The sequence below is a fragment of the Phalaenopsis equestris genome, unplaced genomic scaffold, assembly GCF_001263595.1.
Source record: "Phalaenopsis equestris unplaced genomic scaffold, ASM126359v1 Scaffold000770, whole genome shotgun sequence".
NCBI lineage: Eukaryota > Viridiplantae > Streptophyta > Magnoliopsida > Asparagales > Orchidaceae > Phalaenopsis > Phalaenopsis equestris.
The window spans coordinates 1,715-24,231 of NW_018165210.1; the positions used below are offsets into that span (position 1 = coordinate 1,715).

Genomic DNA, 22,517 nt, shown 5'->3' on the forward strand with positions numbered 1-22,517 from the left:
ATATATATATTATTTTTTTTTACTAGACACATTTTTTAAAGATGAAAAAAATAATAATAAAATAGACTGAAAATAAAAACAAATAGAAATTACAAAGTGATCACAAGCAGATCATCCTTAACAGATTTTTTTCATCGAATTCACGATAAAATTTTACTAATTGTAATTTGAAAGCATGGTGAATACATTTGAAAGAGATCATGCTAACTATGATTAATATCAAATTTTAAATTAAGTTAATTACTAATTCCACTTAAAACAAAATTTTCCCGTTAACAATTAGTTTTTTAGGAAATTTTTAAGAAAATGGAAGAAAAATATAGGGTTTTCAATAATTGATAAAATTTATTTGATCTATAGATTATATAGATTTTTTTTAACTTACATTAGATTTGCTTAATGATTATTGTCAAATGAGGATGTCTCTTCTTCTAAATCTTCACATAGACTCAAGGACCATCTAGTTTTCCTTTTAAAATTAATGTTAATCTAAACCATGCAAAAGATTCCATAGAACTATTTTTCTCTTTATATTATGGCTTTTCGAACACCACATTCTTTTATTTTCAAAAGAATTGAGTGTTATCCCCATGTTCCATTAAGTTCTTATCAAAATTGCTATATCATTGTTATTTTTAAACTATACTCATCTAAAATGAATTTAAATTACATTCAAGGTTAAGAAAATAAGTTACAAAAATTTGAAAATATACTCAATTAGAAGATAATACTCATATGAGGCTCTGAAGATAAATTTTTCATCTCATGTTCTCCTCTTGCACATGCACATGGTGTTCTTCTCACTCTCACTCACTCTACTCACTAACGGTTGGCTTACATTAAGCCCTTTTGTTCTCCTTATGTCGAGAGCCTGCACTCTATATTTTGTAGCTCTAATTTTTCCTTGTGCTAGCAATAAGACGTTGTAGATGTAGTGTTGTGACACTTAAAAGACATCACATTGATGCTAAAAAAGTGACATTGCAACTCTATGATTTTTGGTCGCTATCTTAAATTTGAGGCTTTTAACACAATGACACACCGATGCTGCAAGCACTATTGCAGTCTTATCTCAAATTTATTGTTCTATTAAATTCATACACAAACACCGGACAAAGACACCATGAAAGCACAAAATAATCTTATATTTTTTTAAAAAAGATATGACTTTCATGCATTTTAATTACTTAACGACACCAAGCATCATAGCATGTGATAGCCATATTAGCAGTGTAATTGAAAGCTCTTATAAGACACGTAGAAAAAGAGAAGTCTTCTTTGGTAGTTTACATTTCTGACTCTTCTTATCATCATTTTTTTTTATTTGCTCTCTTATAAAGTTCAAGGTTGTTGCTTATTTCCACTTGATGAAAAAGGTACAATTATTACTTGATTTATTTTCTTACTATAAATAAAATGTTGTGTTAAAGTAAAACGAATAAAAATAATCAAATATGTTGAAGAAAGTAGGTTGCATTAAGGTTCGCCTTACTTTAGGCAATTAAGAAGATGATGTCCCAAAACATTATAAAAGTGATGTTATAAGTTATATTGCTTCATATTTGAGGCATTAAATCACTATAAAATCTAATAATAAAAAATATCAATTTTATGATCCATTATAAGACTTAAATCACAACTTGTAGGGTTAAGTGGGAGCGTAGAATGTGTTTAACAAATGAACCATTAGGAGCCATTCTAGTATTCATATTATATGGAAACATATCAATTCATTTGTTTCCATTTAAGAATAGAGGTACCAATGATGAGGAATGCCTACTTTGAGTAAGACCTGGTGATAATGGTACGTAGATGAGCTATCCATGAGAATATAAAGATAACATGGATATATAAGATATATTATATTTCAACAACAATTTTAACATAAAAAAATATAATTAATATTTCTAATGAAATCACAGGAAAATCTAATAAGGGGAATTAACATTTCCAATGAACTCACTAAAAATTCTAATAAGTGGAATCAAGCTAGCTTCACCTTTCATTTCATACAAGTAACAACTTATGTTATTCAATCTAATATAATTTTTTAAAACAGCTTGTTATGTCCATATAAATATTAAAATAAACATTCATCTATAAGTTTTGTAAGGAAAAAAAAAACATTTCTTAGAACTTCATAATTCCATTGCATAATTGATGTTCATCTTATAACTTAAGATATATTCTAGATTATAATACATCAAATGCTTCTCTATTTGCATAAATAGAAAGCAGAGAGATAGGCATGGGAGCCTCGTAATTATATCTTTGCTTCAAATTTTGAACATCTCACCTTGAAAAAAGAATCTATCTAAATAAATATTCAAATAAATATTTTCACAATAATCAATATCTTTCTTCATTGACTCCACCTTAATTGAAGTTATTGCTGGTAATATTTCTTTTCATATTTAAATAATAAAGTTCAGTTGAATCTTTTTAAATCCAAATGATAATCATGATGGTAAGTATTTTCTTTCATAAAAAGGTTTTAAGGTGATTTGATTGGTAACAAACTGAGTGAAATTGGATTGCATGTATTTTGTTATTTAATTTAATGAAAAAGTCACTGAACTGACTATAAAGATTGGATATTTCTAACTTATTGTCTTTTTTTGCATAGTGTGAAATGTGACTCAATGGAAAATTGATTAGTATGAACTTCAAGAATGTCCTCATAGAATTTATAAAAAGGTGTTACTATATTATTTTTTTTCTCATTGAAATTTATGGCTTATCTAGGAACTTGTTAATGTGATATCTGCATTTAATATTTTTTTGCCATTGTTTATTAATTGCATTTTGGAATTAAACTTTATGAACATAACTTTTATTTATATGCCACACTAATAAATGTCTCAAATAATAAACACATACAAAATGATCTAGATGACAACTGAGTAACTTTGAGTAACTAGCTTATCTTGACTTCAAAGAGGAATTCTATTTTAAGAAATTTAGAAATAGCTTATTTGATTTACTAATAAAAAAATTATTTTTTAAAAATAGTTCCCTTTTTAAAGTTTGAGCTATAAAAAATTGAGATGATAAAAAATGACAAAATTGATGATGATATATATTCGAGGAGGCTAACTATAAAGTTGTTCATCTATTAAAATGATCCTTTTTATGAGCTATTTTATTTTTATGTTTCTTGAAAAATTCTTAGATTTGGATGTCTTATTTAAAATTAGTTAAGTTGAAGTTTCCTCATTAGATTTGCTTCGAGATAACAACAACATAACTCATGCAAGGAATGCATTGATATCAAAGTTAATCCATCATCTTTGAGCTACATTTTGATAAAAAAAAAATTAGCTAGATATCCTTATTTCTTTAGTTTTTCTTTTAAATGATGAGTTCAAATTTTGCGAAAAAAATAATCTTCACAACTATTGCTTTCATGTAGATGTTTTGTTTGTTTGGATAAAATTGAAAGATTGAGTTAAATGAATATTTTTTAATTGATTTGTTTCATTTACTAAAATATTGACACACAATTTATATGTTTTTGCACATCTAATACTTAAATTATAATATTTAATTACACAACACTAAATTTTAAAATAAAAAAAACAATAGTATTAAATATTCTTAAGTGTAACGTAATTTTTTATGTATGTTTTGTTGTTATTGCAACACTAAAGTGTTATTTTAATAAATATCTACTCTAAATTTTTTACATGAACTTGCCTAAGAATTCCACTGTGTATATTTAAATCCCTCATTTTGATTTTAATTTTTGTTTAATGTAGCATAAGCTTATTAGTTACTTTTGTTTTTTCAAGTACAATCAAGCAAAAAATAGAGTTAGATTAATTTTTCTATATGAAATAATTAAAGAATATAAATAAACAAATGCTTTAAAGATAAACATGAAAATTATTTATTCTATAAACTAATATTATAAATTATGATAAATATTATTTAAAATTATTCTTAAGTTAAAATATAATAACTACATAAAAACCGCCCAAAACATTAATATTTATAAACCAATCAGCGAGTGATCTTTTTGAACTTCTAAATTTATGTATTTAAATGTGACCGTTGGGACTTTTATAAAACGAAAAATATAACTTGAAGCTTAAATGAATTTTAATATTGAGCGATAATTTGAAAAATAAATTGAAAAGATGATTGTTTTGTAAAGTTTGGGGGTGGTACAAGAATCTCTTTCACGAAAAAATATTGCATCAGGACTCTGCAAGTAGAGATAAGTGTGGGGTTAAATGAAAACACGTCACGTGAATGCGATAGAAAAAAAAAAAATCTGTCCGACAATACGAGAAAATATTCTCGTGTTATTATGTGTTATTCATACGTTATGCTAGAATAAAGATTTTATTTTATGTTTTATTTCATTTCACGGTCTTTCTTTGTAAGCGAGAGAGTTTGGTTAACCTAGAAACAATTCCAATCCCCGGGGAGGGTTCGACGAACATAAGCCTATACTCGGCTTCTCCCTCGTTCTGGCTCGAAACCCTCGACCATTAAGGGCTGCTAGATGCAGTTCTTCGATGATGGAAGAAGTATCATGCATCCAAGTTTACCCCTTAATCATCGTCCGCGTTATTTATTCTTACCTGATCTGGAGTGAATAAGTAGCAGAGTTAAAATCGAGTTGAAAACGACCGTGCATCGGGCATTCGGGGAGTCCGATAATCTCGTTTCCCTTCGGGCAGGTAGAACTCACAAGCATCCCTTTTTCTTGAACTATCTTGTCTTTGATGTAACTTGATCTCGAAGTGTATCGATTAGGTTTAACAATGCGAAGAGATTTAGCCTTGATTTCGTAAGGATTAATCTCCTTTGATTTTAGCAATTGTGGATTTCGTAGGCGGTGTTAAGAAAGACATTGGATTGAAGATTTTTCAATTTGGAAAAGAAGAAGTCTTTTTAAAAGTCATTTTTCAAACTTTATTTTTTTGCATTTTCAATAAATGCATTCCATTGCCGCCCTGTATGTTTTTCAGATCATGATGTCCTGATCTTTTGGTTTTTAGCTTTATTTTCCAGAGTTTGATTGTGGCTTCTGTTCCGTGCCACCCCAAAGTTTGAAAGCAATGTATTGTTCGTTGCTTAATTTACGCTAAATTTATCCATTTGATGCTATACGCTCTTTCTCTGTAGATGTTGTACTAAAATACTTGAAACTTAACTTGAAACTTCCAAGGGCATTTCTCTTGCGGCAATGAACATAAAAATTTTTTAGGATTAGCTCGATCTGGAACTTCTTTGAAATGCGGATGTTTGATTCAATATTTTTATGATTTAAATGATGTAATGTAAAGCAATTTTTATGTTATGAATAATTTCAGGTGGAACAGTGGGAAGTCTTTAGAATTAGCACTTTTGGTATGTCTTCATTCTCTTACATAATGACTAATTTTACATAATAAGACGCTCTCTCTCACCAAAACATTCTTATATGGTTTTCTTCAATAATTATAAATTATTTTCCTGCTATCTATATTATTTATACTTTTTTTTTCTAAAAGGCCTTTGTTTTGAGTTCTGTTGAAGCTTTTTTGTTGAGAAGTTATTCACTAATTGATGTGAGATAACTTTTTGAGCTAAGTATAAACACCATCAGCTACTATCAGTGTAAGAAGTGATTTTATTATCACTTAATTTAACTTATAAGGGCTATTTTGAAAACTTTGCATTTTATTTATGATTGAACTCTCGAGTTTTTCTTTTTTTTTTCAATTTTTAACTGATTTTTGGGCTCTTGTTGCTGTTATAGATCTGTATTTAGTTTGTTTCAATATGGCACTAAATCTATAGGAATTTGAATTCGACTTGAACCATTTCCATCCAAAACTTACCAAGCAAATTTTTTTCTTACGTTTGCTAATGGCAGGGCTATGGAGATGTTTTGTTGGTGAGAAGTACAATTTATATTTACTTATCCTTGTTTATGCGTACATTTCAGTATCTAAATATTTGCTTTATAATTTCTTTCATCTACTAATTATCCATGCGAAGTTCAAAGTAATTTCTTCTATCATTAAATAGTTGGACAAATTTCTCATCATTTATTAATGTTACCTTACTAAAAAATGATAACCAAATGCGAGGCATGAAAAATGATAAATTTGGGCCATGTCGATGGGTTTTGGTTCATAAGACTTAATTTTATCCTATTTAAGGGTTTAAGTTTTCAAATTATTTCATTTGGGAATCTAAACTTGCTACCAGTCTGCATTCGAGAGTTCAACAAATCAATTGGACCATTTTTTTCTAAGCTTGTTTGATCAAATCTGTTAGTAAGACCATGGCTAGGTAGATTCCAACTAACAAATTGATGCAAACATGAAGTGCAATAGTAGCACTAGGCAGCTAGGCTCTGAAGATACTGGCAGTGCTAGGCTTAGTGTTAGCTAAAGAGAAAAATAAGAAAAAAGTTTCACATAACACAATTACCCAAATTGAAGTTCCCCACCATTGCCAAAGGGGTCTCTTCACATGCATCTAATGTAATGGTATTCATCTCTTGCAATCAATCAATTAGATAAAGGGGGCCTATAGAACCAAGCCTCATTTCACCAAGCCTTCATGCATTAGCCAATACTAAGTATCGAGCAATCACCAAGCCCTTTGAAAAAAACCATCAATATTCCTTCTGAAGTAGTTCGCCACCACCTATGGGTTCTTAAAATGCGTCTGGAGTAATTACATCCATCCCATTCACACTGCCAGCACCTGTTCCCAAGTGAAAGAACTACAACAATACATTTGTTTTTGCACCAGGAAAAGAAGCAAATGCTACTATTCTGAGCTTTTCACCTCTCATAACTCTTCCAGATAGGAATAACTGAGGCATCAACTATATAACCAAGCACAGTCCCCAAGCTGAAACAATATGCCAACATGATGAGGTCTTTTCTGATGCACCGGATGTTAAAGAGCAATTAGGCCATCCACTAAACTGCAAGGACACCCTTCCCACTATCTGTTATAGCCTGGATGAAATGAAATGTCACCACCTAAAGGAGATAACGTGTTGTGAGCCCACAAATGGATACCATCACCTACCACCAAATGTGCTTATCATATATATCCTCTGAAAGAGCATTTAAGGCACCAGATCTTTCGTCCATCTCCAAAATAAATCAACAGGGACCAAAAGAACCAATCACCATTTATTTCTTTCATAGCTCCCATTTTTATCTCAGATGGTTGTGTGGAATGAGTATGGCATTGGTTGAAAATATTTAAGCAAAGGAAATAAGGATATTCGATTGAAGAATCGAGGAAATTAGGTTAATCTCCTTATCTGCATGAGAGGAGAGATGATAAACTGGTTTTCTGTTGCCTTTAAGCAAGTGCTCTATGCTTTAACAAATCTTGGATGTCATGATAGTGTAGAGGAAAGAGGGAGTGCCAAGTGGGAGCCTTGTTTGAAACCTAAAAGAGAAGAATTAAGGATGAAAGTAATTCAATTTCTTTTGTTGAATTTCCGAATTTTATATTCTAAAGGCCTCCTATTTATATAAAATGATTGAATTTTAAATATTCTATCAATTAAAAAAACATCATCCAAACTTAGAACTAATCTGTCACCATCATTCTAACTCAAGCATATAATAAAATCTAAACATGTTTTACCAAGTTCATAAATATTCCTAAATTTTAACCATAGTTAATGTATTAGCTTTATTGATTACTGGTTTTAAGGTTGCTCTTCTCCATGATTACTTAAAATTTATGTTAATTGCCTGACCTTTTGTCGATTAGACATGAATGAAATCCTTTTTCAATTCCCTTTTATAAATTAAACCAATATCATGTCTTTATAATTAACTTTGTCTTTATAAGTAACTTTGGCTTCCAACCCTATTGCTAGTTGAAGGGTAGGAATAGTTACAAGAAAGAAGGCAATTGCACTTGCTAGCAGTCTACAATCGACAGTATTTTATGTAAAGGAAGGGATGATAAATTGTAAAGAGAGGCTAGGCAACGAGTCTATAATTAGCTTTTTTTTTTTGTTAAATGATTTCACTTTAGTTTTTTTATTTTTTTATTTTATCAGTTTATTTTAATGTAAGCATCTCAATTATAATTATCCCTATAGAGAATGAACCGTTCCCTAATGTTTGTGTTGGTTTGCTTTGATTCCTTGTTTTCTTTAGCATCGGTTCAGTTTGCATCTTTTTTCAATTATTGGTTCTTTATTAAATAGTTTGATTTTTTAGCAGGGCATTGAGTAGTTGTTTTGATGTTTTCTTGTTGATTGTGTCATGTTATTGTTTATAGCCTCATTCTAATATAACTTATATAATTGGTTCAATTTTTATGTCACATTGATTTTGGCTTTTAATTTTTTTTTATTATATGATGATATTATTTTTTTTGGCTCTGGTTCAATTAGCTTTCTGTTGTTCGTTGAGTTATAAATCTTTTTATATATATATATATATATATATATATATATATATGGGGTAGGCTGTCTCATTGGAATGTTAGCATAAACAAAATATGTGGCTATTGCTTTATTTTTTTTTTCTCGATTTGTTTGAGTATTTATCATCATTATTATTATTTGGATTATGGGATGAGAATATATATAACTTTGTGAATTCTTGATTTTTGGATATTTGGTTGGATTGTGTATCATTAAAATAGTGAGATTTCAGCTGTCAGCTGTCTTAAATTCAAAATTTTTTTGAAGAAAGGATTTTGTGATTAAAAATAAGGGAAGACTTGGCATATAATAATCAAATTTTTTGTACACTTTAAGGGTCTGTTTGGGGCAGCTGCAACTTATTGAATAATCTGCTGATAAGCTAGGTACGGTGGCTACTTCAAATTTTTATTTTTTTTGGAAAAGCCAGACTGCTGCTAGAAAGTTGCAACTACACCTAGGTAAGTGCAGTGTGTAAACGCAGTTTTCAGCGTTTTGAAAACGCATAAGCTGTCAAAAACGCAGTTTACCCAAACAGGCCAGATGCGTTTTCAAAACGTCACCACACCAAATAAGCTGCCCCAAACGGGCCCTAAGAGAGGTGAAGGCAAGGATATTTTCTTGCTAGCTGAGCTCAAAAAGTACTTGCCCACTGGGCCAATGAGGACTTGCATGCAGAGCTTAATATAGGCTTGCTTGCTAGGTCTTGAGAGACTCACCTGTTGGGTCCTTGAAAGTATGAAGTTGCATTAATAGAACAAAAATATTACAAAAGTACGCATCTAAACATGTACAATGTTGTTCAAGTCATCCCTAATCAAAGTTGAAAAGAAAGAATCTGATATGATATGGTATAAAAATTTTCATGAATTTTCATAGAAATTAGATGAAAGCAAATATTTTCGTTTAAAAATCCGAATAACTCAATACAAATATAATGATAAACACTTACTATTTGAGAGACCCAATTCCTACAATTCAAGAGGTAAGAAATCTCCCCCAAAATCTTATCATAAGACTCATAACAACAATCTCATGCATAAACCTAACCCTAAACATAATAACCTTATTTATAACCAACAATAATACTAATGGAATGCTAAATTGCCTTTAGTTGTTCAAAAAACCGAATTGCCCTTAGGCTATGCACTGTTGTCCCCAAAAAACACATTGTCCTGAAGATGGGAAAACGTGAGTGTTCCTCCACAACTATCTCTATTTCTTCCTCCTCTTCCTTCTCGACATGCACTATAAGAACATATAATTTTTTATCCTTGCAACAATATCTTGGGTAAACTTCTCATCACACGAAAAACATTATCCCTTGGCTTGCTTCTCTTGAAACTTTGTCTATGTAAGGTGCTTGAGTGTCGCTCTCAGCGTAGGCTCGATCATTTTTTTGATGCGGTATGCTTTCGTCATCGTGTTCCTCTAGTTCGGTCACATTCCCTTTTGATCTGGCAATGAAATCTTTAGTAATCCCTTGGTTAGGATTTGCAAATTAAGCCATCGACAGGGTCTTAGATTGCATCTCAATGAGCCTCCTTAACACCTTCTTCAAGCTCCTGAATCAACCCTAAAATCGATTTTCCTTTTATGGCAGAGAACCTTTCCTCCATTCTAGATTTGATTTGACTCACCTACTCCTCCAACATTTTCTCTATATCATCTACTTTCTTTGCTCCCATCACTTCTCAAAAAGTTTTCGATCACAAAGAACAGAAACACTTGCATGCTGAAATTTCGTTGATATGTTCGCAAATTTGTTTTGCAAGGTTGTATGCCCGTTGTCAATCTTAATAGTGTCAGTACCAAGTAAGCTGAAATATAGTAGCTTCACATGTTGAAATTGCATCTGTAAGTTCGAATTGGCCGTAGAAATCCCATTCGATAAAATCAAGCACATATGAGCGTCGGTAGAGGAGGAAGATGGAAGATCTGAGTTTCTGTCGCAAGCTCCGTTCCTTCTCTTCCCCAATAGCTTTAATCGCGTCATTGTTGCCGCAATCTCGCTGTAAGGCTCAGATGCCGTGTGACTAGAAAATTGGAGTTTTTGAAGTCTGGAAGCTGCGATCCCGCCTTTGCTTTCTCTACGCAATCACACTTCTTCACACAAACTTTTAATAGTCAAGGAAGATGAGAGATTTGGGTCTCTGTAGGCCTCAATTTTGTCCCCAACACACTCAAATCACGATTGTATCGCCACTCACAATCTTTTGTACGCCGTGATCCGACTGTTGCTTCCATAGGTTACAAGTCAAATCGATATTGTTTCGGTACTGAACGTTGTGATTTGGTAGAGATGACGAAGGCTCTAGACCCAACAGCTCTTAGCATGACTGTATCACGATCCCATCAACGATTTTGTCGTTGCTCATGCTCGTGCACTTGTGCGTGGAACCTTTTGGCTTTGATTAGGGCAAAATGAGTTCAAGCCTTATTCATCAGGATCCTGACTGTGGTCTCCCATAAATAGATTGCCATGATACCAATTTGATAAGATTCAATATAAATATCGACACAAATTTTTATAGAAATTTGGGCAAAGCAAATATTTTTCTCTAATAATCTAGACAACTCAATGCGAATACAAAGATAAACACCTGCAATTTGAGAGGTAGGCGATTTCTCCCAATTCCTACATTTCAAGAGATATGAAATCTCTCCAAACTCTAAACCTAAGATTCACAATAACAATCTCATGCATAACCTAATCCTAAGCATAATAAACTTATTTATACCCAATGATAATAATAATATAACTCTAAATTATCCTTGGACATACAAAAACCAAATTTATCATAGGCTAGGCACTAGTAACAGAATCACATTCTGGGAGGACTTGCAAGACAATCTCACAGCAAACTCACACGCCAAATCCCAAGAGGACCTGTCAGCTAAATTCAAGGTAATTGACGTGAACTCACTAGTCAACCATTGGGAATACATGATTAAGCTCAGGAAGAACTCGCCTATTACTACCAAAAGAGTCGTCAGACCAACTCAATTCGGACAACCACTTAAGCTTGGAGAGCTACTTGGTGACGATCACTTGAAGAATCCTTGACATCCCCAAATTTGATGGCGACTACCAGTTTGAGCTTGAGTGTTTATTTAAGCTACATGCCTCTTGTACTCTTTTTTGAATTTTTTGATAATCCACTTTTTAGGTAATTTTGGACCCTACTTTATTATTTCTCATAGAACTTATGTTGAATTTTTGCCCTTTTTTATTGGTTCTACTCTTTATTGCCCTCTTAAACATTATTTATTTTTCTTGTGATAGTAAGGTTTAAGCATAATCCATGGACAAACAAAGTAGTTTCCAACATCTTAAAAGGTTCTTTGAGCGTAAATATATGCTTTGAATTGAAAGTGACACACAGTGATATGCAAAAGTTGCAAACAGAGAACTAGCCGAATGCTCTATTGCAAGATAATTGTTCTCTAACTGAGAACTAAGAATTGCATTAAGAGTGAAATTTTCTGATGAATTTATTGATTCGATATTGGGGAGAAATTCTAGAGCGAGAGTGGTGCCATCTCTTGTAAAATATATTACTTGGACACCAACAAAGAGGTGTTTGTCCCTTGAACATTGTTAATTAGAGGGGTGAATAGAAAGAAGGCGACCATACCCAAGAAATGTTTTTTCCAAATAAGTTTTTGAAGCTAGGCCACCAACTAAAATTTAAGTCAAAGCATTGGCAAATTTTCTTGATCAACAACCAAAATGCCATTGATCAGCATCAAGGTTGTCTATCAACCACTTAATATAGATAAGAGAATAAGGCCAAATGAGAAAAAAAGAAAAGAAAAATGACTAACCATTGTGACATCTATTAGGCTAACTTCTGAGGAAGCTGACAAATTGATTTAAATAGGATTCGTAAGAGAAGCCCAACATCCAAAATGGTCTTTAATGTTGTGATGGATCAAAATTTGAATGATGAGTGACAAATTTGTGTTTAATTCATTAATTTGAACTCGACCTGCCTAAAAGATTGCTATCTACAACCAAGAATCAATACCCTTGTTGTCTTTGCAGCTGAATACTCCATTATGAGTTTTATAGGAGCTTTTTTAGGCTTTCATCAACTAAAAATGCACTCCACCGACGTTGAAAATAGAGCTTTTATTTTGGTGGATGGAGTATATTGTTATAACAAACTGCTGTTTGTGCTGAAGATTTTTGCGTCAAATTTATGCGGATGGATGGATCTCGTCTTCCAGGAGCAACATGGATGAAATATTGAAGTCTACACAGACAAATTGCTTATGAAAAGTAAAAACCCCCAATAACACATAAATGACCTAAGGAAGATTTTTTATGCTCGGAAAAATTTTAATTTGGCCTAATCCCTTGAAGGGCATTTTTGGAGATAGTTGATGCAAACTTTAGTGATTTCTATTTGCACATGATTGGCTTTAAAATGCATAATAATAAAGTCGGGGCGATACTCGTGCCATCGTTGAGGGCATAAAGAGTTGTAAAAGCTAAACAAAAGCATAATCAACTTAGGTTGATTCAAATTGAAGTTGAGAGGGAAGTGCACACTACTTTTTTAGGCATTGAGAATCGTCAAATGATTTAAGTGGAACGAGGACACTTCAGGAAAGCGTTTTAAGATTTGAAGTTACTTTTGTTATGTCATCCATGCCTCAAAGCTTGCATCTTAATACAAACTTTTTAGTATATCTTGGAATTAGAAAAAAAATTCCATTAGCTTTATACTAATTAGTATAGAGGAGAAGTAATGATTGATCTATTATATGTATTTGTATTAGAAAAATGCTTTGGGGGTTTGAGTTGTGCTACCCAATCTTATAAAAACTCGCCTTAGTACTAATCATAACGACTCGCCGAATATGACTATACTTTCAAATGCACTCCGTACAAGTCTTCATTAATCACATATTGAAGTTGGTCCAAGTAAAGTCGGACCACTTGGAGCGACAAGTTAAGCGCTCGATCGAGCTCAGTGAATTTCTGACCAGGACCCTGGTACTTGCTGCCTTTGGATCGGAGCAATCCAACCCTTCCTTGGACCGGTCGGTCCACCCTACTTAATTTGCACCCGCCTCTTCCCTTATTGATCCCGATCCCGATCCCGATCCCGATCCCGATCCTGAGTTTGCCACTGCTTTCCTGGCCCGTGCCCTAATATCCCGCAGTTGACCATTTTTTCCTAGCCGTTGCTTGCCTCTTCAAGTCTCTTCCTTTTCTTCTCCTCCTTCCTTCCTAGGTTGTCTCTCTTCTTCCCTATTTTTACACATCCATTCTCAAGTCTATGGCAGTGAATTTTCTTGGTGATTTAGGTTCCATGTTTGCCTCACAGCGTTCCCCTCCTGAGGGGCTACATCCGACAACGAGAGGTGCTTCGGCTCAATCTCGCTTGAGATGGTGATAACCCCACTCTACCATCGCTGCCCACTGCTCCTACACCTCCTCCAGCAGGCCGCTGCGCCCTCCGTTTACTTCCAGTCTATCTCCAGTTGCGCCCGATCTCCCGACGCCTCCTCGAGTCAGTTGTTGCACCTCCAGACTTCTGGACAGCTCCCTCCACGTGCTGCCCCTTCTTTCTACAGTTCTCCTAGAAACTGCAGCACTCCGCAACCCTCATCCTGTCGCTGTCACACTCACCGACGCCATCTTCTGCAGACTGTAGGCCTCTCTAGGCTCTCCCAGCACCACTTTAATCAACGCCGGGCACTCCGATGTCCGCCTAGCTGCTGCCAGCTCTTCCCCGACCTCCTTGGTGACTCTCCAATAGAACGCCGACGTTGTCCAGGGCTGTTTCTGACCTATGCCAGTCTATTTTCTGCATTTCACTATTTCTCTTTACTGTTTTAGTGTTGTTTTGCTTGCTGTTCATGTATTTGTGTCACTGTTTATACACCCTTGCTAAGTCGTTCTTGTACTCATGTTATAATTTAATAATAAAATTTGTCGCTTCTGAGTCGTGATTTGAGTGAACTCCAGTATCATTTGGTATCAGAGCTAGCTCAACTCTATTCCTACTCTAGGTTTCCCTAACATCCGTTCTCGCCCAATCCACCATTTTTTTTTCATACTCTCCTTTCCCTTTGCACTGCTTTGCTTTCTCTTCTTGACTTTTCATTCCTTCTCTCTTCTCTTTCCCAAAACACCACCGATCATGCCACCACGTTGATCCACACTGAACCCAACACAGGAAGAAATTCAACTAGAGATTTTTCGCTTACAACAACGATTGGTCGAGATGGACGATGGGACTCAAGGTGACGTTACTCTCGATCGGGACATTTAGAGTTGAAGAGGAGAACACAACGACGACTTAAATCCATTTCACCGCGATGACGTCAATAATGGCGAATATTGTCTACTCAGCTTTGGCATTCACTATCACAGGAGACCACACGAGGAGCTCATGTTCGACACCCATCGGTTTCACTGCGATGACGTCAATAATGGCGAATATTGTCCACTCAGCTTTGGCATTCACTATCACATGAGACCACACGAGGAGCTCATGTTCGACACCCATCGTGATTTCGACATGAAAATGGACCTTTTGGAATTCGACAGGGGCATGGACCTCGATGATCTCATCAACTGGTTGCAAGAGATCGAACAAATCTTTAATTACGAGGAGGTACCTGAGGATAAACGGATTAAGCTCAAGCTCACCGCGATCAAACTAAAGAAAAACACGTCATTATGGTGGGGCTCAATTTGAAGATTGTTTAGAAGAAGCATTGCCCCTCCTCGGAGACAAAGGCGAACTATTGGTCATATAGAAGATCCTTCAATCCGAGCTCGACAGAGATCCTTCATGGCTATGACACACATCTTTCGTGCTACATACACTACCAAAGGCAAAATCTGCTGTTTAATCATCGATGGAAGTAGTTGCGAAAACGTCGTATCCACCATAATTGTCCAGAGTTAGACTTAGCTACCCAAAAACCACACGATATTACTCTCTCACTTGGCTCAAAAAGGGGAACAAGATTCGCGACGATCGACAATGCTTAGTCGAATTCTCCATCGACAATCAACTATAAAAACAAGGTTGGTGTGATGTCGTCTTAATGGATGCATGTCACATTCTTTTGGGACGACCATGACAATTCGATCGAAAAACGCAACACTACGGCTTCAAATACACCTACAAATTCAAGAAGGATGGAAAACACATTATGTTATTACTTGTAAAAGATGAGCTACCCACGATCGACACAAAGACACATTAATTTCACAGGCCACCTTCCTACAGTTAGCTCGCAATGCCTCGATCGCACTAGCATTGGTCCTCCTAGAGGGTATTGGCCCAGATAATGAGATACCCACGATCACTATCACCCTCACCGTGCGCCACCTCTCGTGAATTGTAGGCCCTCCAGGTTCTCCCAGCACCACTCCAGTCACCGCCGGTCACTTCGACGTCCGCCTAGCCGCTGTGAGCTCTTCCTCGATCTCTCCGGTGACTCTCCAACTGCCCGCTGACGTTGTTCAGGCTTCTGACATGTACTAGTCTATTTTCAACACTGTTCTTTTTCTGTTTACTGTTTTACTGTTGTTTTGCTTGTTGTTCATGTATTCGTGTCACTGTTTATGCACTTTTACTTGCTAGGTGTCATCCTTGTACTCATGTTATAATTCAATAATAAAATTTGTCACTTTTGAGTTTTGGTTTGAGTTAACTCTGGTATCAATTTCAAATTTTGTTCATGCCGATGACATTTATCAGAACATAAGCCTTGGCCAATTTGTTGGCTGAATTCACAATTGGATTAGCGGAAGAGGAGGCGTCTAGTGAGGATGACTTACTCTAGACACCATTGATGGCATTTTAAGTGACTAGGGTTTTGGAGTTTAAATGGTTTTGAAGGGCCCCATAGTTTTATTAACCAATGGGCACGGATTAAGCTCCTAATTATAAATAATTAACTTTTATATGAAGCTCTAATAGCCATCTTAAGATTCATTGTTGGAGTTGGAGCCAAATATTTACGAGTGTAATTTGGATTCTTATTGCATCCATCAAATCAAAGGACTATCAACGCAAGGGAAGACACATTGCTTCTATATTTCTTCAAAATTGAGATATAAATTGACAAATTCGAGTACTACAAAGGTGAACAAATTACTAGAGCGCAAATTAACTCGCAGACATGCTTGCCATGAATGGGTAACTTGGATTGGATACCTTCTATTGAGCTTACATGGCCCATAATTGACAAAGAAGAAATCATGGAAGCCAAGTTCCCAATTGATCGATTTGGGTTGGCCCTCTCATAAAAAAATGAAGATAGTCATAATTTTGCCTAGCATGAAAGACCCTAGGAAATTCAAGGTCAATGCTGCAGTTTCATAAAAAAAATGAAGATAGGTATCATTTTTGCTAGCATGAAAGATCTAGGAAGTTCAAGGTCAATGCTGCACTTATTTGCTAATACATTATGATTTGCACATGACCTTAGGTTTGGAGAAGTTGTAAAGATACCGAGAACTTTTCCAAGTGATCCCTACATGCTAAAAACCCATTTATATGGCACTTTAAACAGCACACAAACTACATCTGATTTCAAGTACGTGCCCATTCGCCTTTTAGGGGATGTACTTATTAACTTGTTATTATCAACCATTGGACAATAGAAATTCATAATCGTCGTGATCGACCATTTTACAAAATGGATAGTCTAAGGATTTTACTGAGATGGCTGTAGAGATTATTTGAAATTCTATATTGATCGACATATTTTTTAATGCGGAGTGCCCTTGTGATCATCACCTATAATATTCCACAGTTATCTTAGAAGACTCTCAAAGATTTTGTTAAAGATTGGGAATTCACATCAAGTCCACCTTAGTACATTATCTAAAAACAAATGGTCAAGTTGAAGCGGCCAAAAAGAAAATTCTGAATTTGTTTAGCAAGAAGATTGAAAGTGCTAAAGGCAATGTGTGAATGTCTTGCCCTCAGTTCTATGGGCACTTGGATGACTCTTTAATTAGCAACTCAACGAAAACACCTCACCTGGATGACTCCATAATTTGCGACTCAACAAAACCTTTCATGCTATCACATGAAACTGAAGCACTACTGATTGAACATAGCTTACATTGCCAAACGTTTGCAACCACTTATATTTATGAAGAAGGTGAATTTGGTGAAAGTCAAGTATTGAATGAATTATTAGAAGTTGTAAGTGACCTACTAGAGTTGCATAGAATTTAATATGTGATGAAGCATGAAGAAGAGGAGGGCAAGCAAATATTACAATTTCAACGTTTTAGAAGAAGATATTTTATGCAGGAAACTTAGTTTTGAAGGAAGCCTGTGGTGTCTCATCAAATCATACTCTTCAAATTTGGATAAACTTGGCCATACATTATCAAATAATAAGTTAGTTTAGGAGCATATTGACTTTAGACCTGCATAGGAAATGTTGTCCAAACCTTCTTTCCTTGAGATTCATTTTTTGTTTTCATTCTAGTACATTTCATTTTATCCAAAAGAAACCTTAACAAATAAATAAAGTTTTATAAGAATGGTTCATTAAAACAAACTAATTGTCTCAGGATGAGCTCTAAAAGACAATTAGGGAATTTATTCAATCAATGAAACTTGGGGACCTTGCCCAATACAAGCGAGTTCTTGAATGAAAAATAAATGAGAAACTTAAACGAATTTTTGATAAGCGCACTAGACCTAAGTTTGACAAACTTCAACGTAGAAATATAGGTTGATGCATGAATAAACTTTTTTTCTAATTATAATTTGATTAGTAAAACGAATGTTGGTCAACTTAGAAATTAAAGATCATTATATTTTGGCTTAAGTAAAGTTGTCAAGTTGTGATAACTACTCTCTAATAGAGATCTATTGCCCTTAAATGAAGGACAGTTCGAACTTAGTAAGATTGGCATACTACTTTTTTGCCTCGAGTTACAATCCAAGGAAAAAAAAAGGTTATTTATTATCTCTATAGAGCAGAAATTCTTATTTTTTTCGTTGCAATTGATTTTGGCCCAAAATTAAAACAAATATTTTCAATATATTCTCCATGTTGACTAATAACAGTTAGTGCACTTGCTCCCATATGACATGTTCAAAGTGGGTAAAGACTAAACTAGAAGAGTGCGATGACATAGCTCCAATGATTGACCTAAGCTAACAAGTAGGAGTTAGCTTTAGGTTGATATTAAAAAGTCACTTTTTCTAATTAGAACTATGCGAACAAGGGAGGAACTTGCCAACTTAGGAAGAAAAGACCATGGGATCTTAGCCAAAGCAAAATCGATAAGGAGAGCCATGGCCTCGGACAAAGGTGAGTTTGAGCTTAAAAAGTTTGACGTACTTTTTTCTCACCTAGACTTTTAATACATAGAAAAAAGTGAATCTAATGAACTAAAGAAGTGAAACCCTTATATTTCTTTCATAACAAAATTAAACTAAAAGCAAAATACTATAAACCAGTCTTACAAACAACTAATGATTTTTGTTTTTTCATTAATATTTCAGACGCCATTACAAGTATTCAACCTAAAATCTGCAACCTAAGAGCCTAATCAAACTTCATTCACAGCCTAAGAGCCTATCAGAAGATCTGAAATTTTCTAATTAGCTTAAAGGGTTTATTTGTTAATTTTACTTAAGAAATTTTTATACTCAATAGCTAAACCCGACTTACTAGCATTACAAAAAGATTGCACAAGAGAGACGTCAAAGGTATAATTTTTTTTAACACGTGTTTTTATGGGAGATTCAAGAACAAAGAAAAGAAAAATACATGTTAAGTTGTCTTCCCCCCCATTTGATTTTGACGAATTCTTAGTCACCACATAAAAAGTCTCTTAGTCTACTTAGATTGTTGGGAACAATTGCTTCTCAGTCAATTTATTCTGGCAAACCCTTCTTGAATTATTGAGTAGTTTGATATGTATGTAAGCATCGTAGACAAAGAATTAAAAACTTTTCGAGGGACTTTAAGCTTACTCATTTTTGTTGGGTAACTTAAAAGCTCATCCCCCATTTTCTTTATTTGGCTCCATAGCAAGGCTTCCTCTTAGAGCATAATGTCGGCATCTTGTTACCTCTTCTCAGCTTTTAAAGATGTCATTGCAATGACCTAGTCCTTTTTCAAGATAGGTCTTTTTAATTCTTCACTATGTTTTACCATTGACTGCTTATCTATCTTTTCCCTTTTCATGGATGAATTTATATTACATTTGTTAACTTATTGTTGATCTTTTAACATTTGGTTTGATTGTTGTAGCAGTTCGCCAAGTTACATACATGCTATCAATGGATGATTATAGACTTCACTACGAGCTTCAACTTATGTGGTGAATAAGATTAATCTCCTTATGTGTTTTCTCGAAGAAAGTTGCAATGTCAAGCTCGTTTATAGTAAGGTTGTCATCGGGTCGAATAAGATCAGTATTATGCTCGGCTCACCCCAAATAGGAATCCTCATCTAACTCATAGGCCTTCCTCGGTCTACCAAGGTGAGCTTATCCTTTTTATTTTTATGTTTTTTTTGGTCGCTTGACCACCTTTTTCCTTGTGGATCACTGTCCACTTCTCTCTCTCCTCAACTCCTTTGGTCACCAACTTTATATAATAATGCCAACCTGCCAATCCTTTAGTTGGCTTGATAGTTAGGGCAGCTTTTGTTGGGACTTTTTTGGGAGGAGTGGTTAGGGATCACCAAGAGAGGAGGGCCCTCGATTCAAGAGACTCACCCATCTTAGAAGATCAGGGCGCCGCCTTCACGGAGCTACTTTTGTTGCTTGTTGCTTGAAGCCATAAATTTGACCTCGGTACTTGTCCGTCTTCGTTAGGTTTTGTTTTTTAAAGCTCCCCTCTAAAATTTTTCAACATCTTAGGGTCTTCTGAGATCAAATATGCACTGGGATCCATAAAAATGAAAAAAAGTGCAAGTTATGACTCGCATAAACTACTAATTATATAAAAGACAAAAAGATTGAATAAGAAATCAACGCATGTATCTCTTAACATTCTCAAAAGAACCTTCTCGCCTCCATGAGATCGAGCATGGAGGTTATGAATCATGGTTAGCTTGGTCTTGATTGGCCTAGTTCGAAAACCCTTCAGAAAGCAAAATCACCTCTTGCAATTATTTATTTTGTTCTGTAGTCTGAACATCTTTATGTGGTTTGATTGGAAAGCTTCTATTGAACTTCCTTCTTTTGCAGATAGAAAATAAAGGAAACCATGCTTGTGATGGAGTTCAACAAAATTTGGGTAGGCATGATGCCAAATATGAGTAGTGATTATGTTTCTTCAAAGATGAATAAATATTTATATCACACTTTCAAATAAAATACAAAGAATTCATGTATGTTAGTTGTATATGAAAAAAGAATACTTGTATATTACATTACTATTACAAAGCCTTTTCAAAGATAAATAAAGATTAAAACTTCATGGTCAATTTGGCATTTCACCAAAATCTTTTATAGGTATACCATTAAAAAAATTAAAAATGGGGTCTTTGAGAACATTAGCGGGCAAGCGTTTGCTCCTTGCCAAATATTATAGAATGAACTCTTCTCTAGCCAAGAATTAATTTGATTAAGAAACTTTAGAGTCCTCTAATGAATGATGATTTCAACCCTTAACTCTTGAAGCTCTATGACAATGTTGTTGATGACTTTACTCGTAAAAATTAGGCAACTCTTAAAGGCACCCACCCTTCGCAGTGCCTCTATCTATGCCATCTACATTTTCATTGCTAAAAGAAAGTTAAATTTAAAAATTGCCTCTTGCTGGTGGCAATATTTCTTGCTGGATTATTAGGGATGACTTATTTTCTATCACGACTATTATTTTTTTGATCCTTGTCAACAACTTGGTCGATTTGCTCTAGTGTGACACCTATGCTCTAGCAAGAAGTTTGGGAGTCCGCTCACCTTCAAGACCCTCTATTGGAGGTGCGAGATACAATGATAACTTGACATTCACCTACTTTAGTCTCCTTAGTGGCCTCGACAAGCTAACATCGTCCCCTTCTCTCAATGTGGCAGGAGCACTTGCCTTCTCGCCATATGAGAAGAGAGACTCAAGTTGCCTTCCCATGTCATGGGCCCAAGAACTCATTGAAGCTTGAACATGATTGACTTGCATAACCCTTATCATCTCCTAAAAGTACACTCACTAAATGACATTATATAAATCATTTTAGGGAAAAAATCGGGTAAAAAATACATTCAGATTCACAAATGAAGGATTATATTCTTTTAACTATAAATCTTTTCCTTTTTGGCTTTAGCCTGTTCCTTATCGTCTCTTAAAAATTCACTCACTAAATGATATTATATAAATCATTTTAATTAAACGAACCGGATAAAAAATACGTTCAGATTCACAAATGAAGGATTCTTTACTTTTTTTAACTATAAATATTTTGCCTTTTGGCCCCTCCGCCTTTAGGGAAACTCCATCCTTCGAGATTACTATGGTTATTGGGGCTTGGTTAAAAACAAAAACTATCATGATATTAATTAGCCGGCTAAAAAAAATTATAAAACAAATTTTATATTATCCAACACTAGAGGAGCCTCATTATGTGCTCCGGGGTGACTACTATTTGGGGGGACTTGCTGATGATGATCATGCTATAGACACCTCAAAAGGGGCGATCACCCCTCTCTTTTTACTTGTTTCAACAAGTTTCTTAGTCTTCTTCTAACTCTTAGAACTTTTTGGCTTCCACATTTTCTTGATGTTTTCTATCAAAGCATCTCAGAAATGTCAAGCTTAGTTGGTGAAATTTTTTATTTTTTATATTTTCAGAGCTATAATAGCGAGAGAACATAAAGATTCCAGAGCCTTATAAATATTTTTTTTTTCTGACAAAACCAGAGGTTCCATTTATAACAAGGCAAGGATATGCTAATGTGGATTGCCAAAAAGATCATATCTATGACAATATTTCATTCCTTAAATTTAGTCACCTACTCTTTTAATGTACATTAAACTCCAATTATTGCTCGAAATCAATATTTTTCAGGATTAAAACAATTTACTTAGCACGAGAAAGCATGGAATTTGTTCAGAGAAGCAGGCTAAATATTGGCTTCATTTATATA

At 34.5% G+C, this 22,517-nt stretch overlaps 1 protein-coding gene across 4 annotated transcripts in view; it reads left to right on the forward strand.

The window, feature by feature from the left end:
* Positions 1 to 4,386: 4,386 nt before the first annotated feature.
* LOC110031121 overlaps positions 4,387 to 22,517 on the forward strand; it is a 102,463-nt gene continuing 84,332 nt past the window's right edge. For 2 of the 4 annotated variants that reach the window (XM_020734180.1, XM_020734184.1), the window contains exon 1: positions 4,387 to 4,688. The gene's annotated coding sequence lies outside the window, so the exon portion shown is untranslated. Of the gene's footprint in view, positions 4,689 to 5,324; positions 5,362 to 19,681; positions 19,911 to 22,517 lie in introns of all 4 variants that reach the window. The other 2 variants (XM_020734182.1, XM_020734183.1) reach the window with 2 other exon arrangements.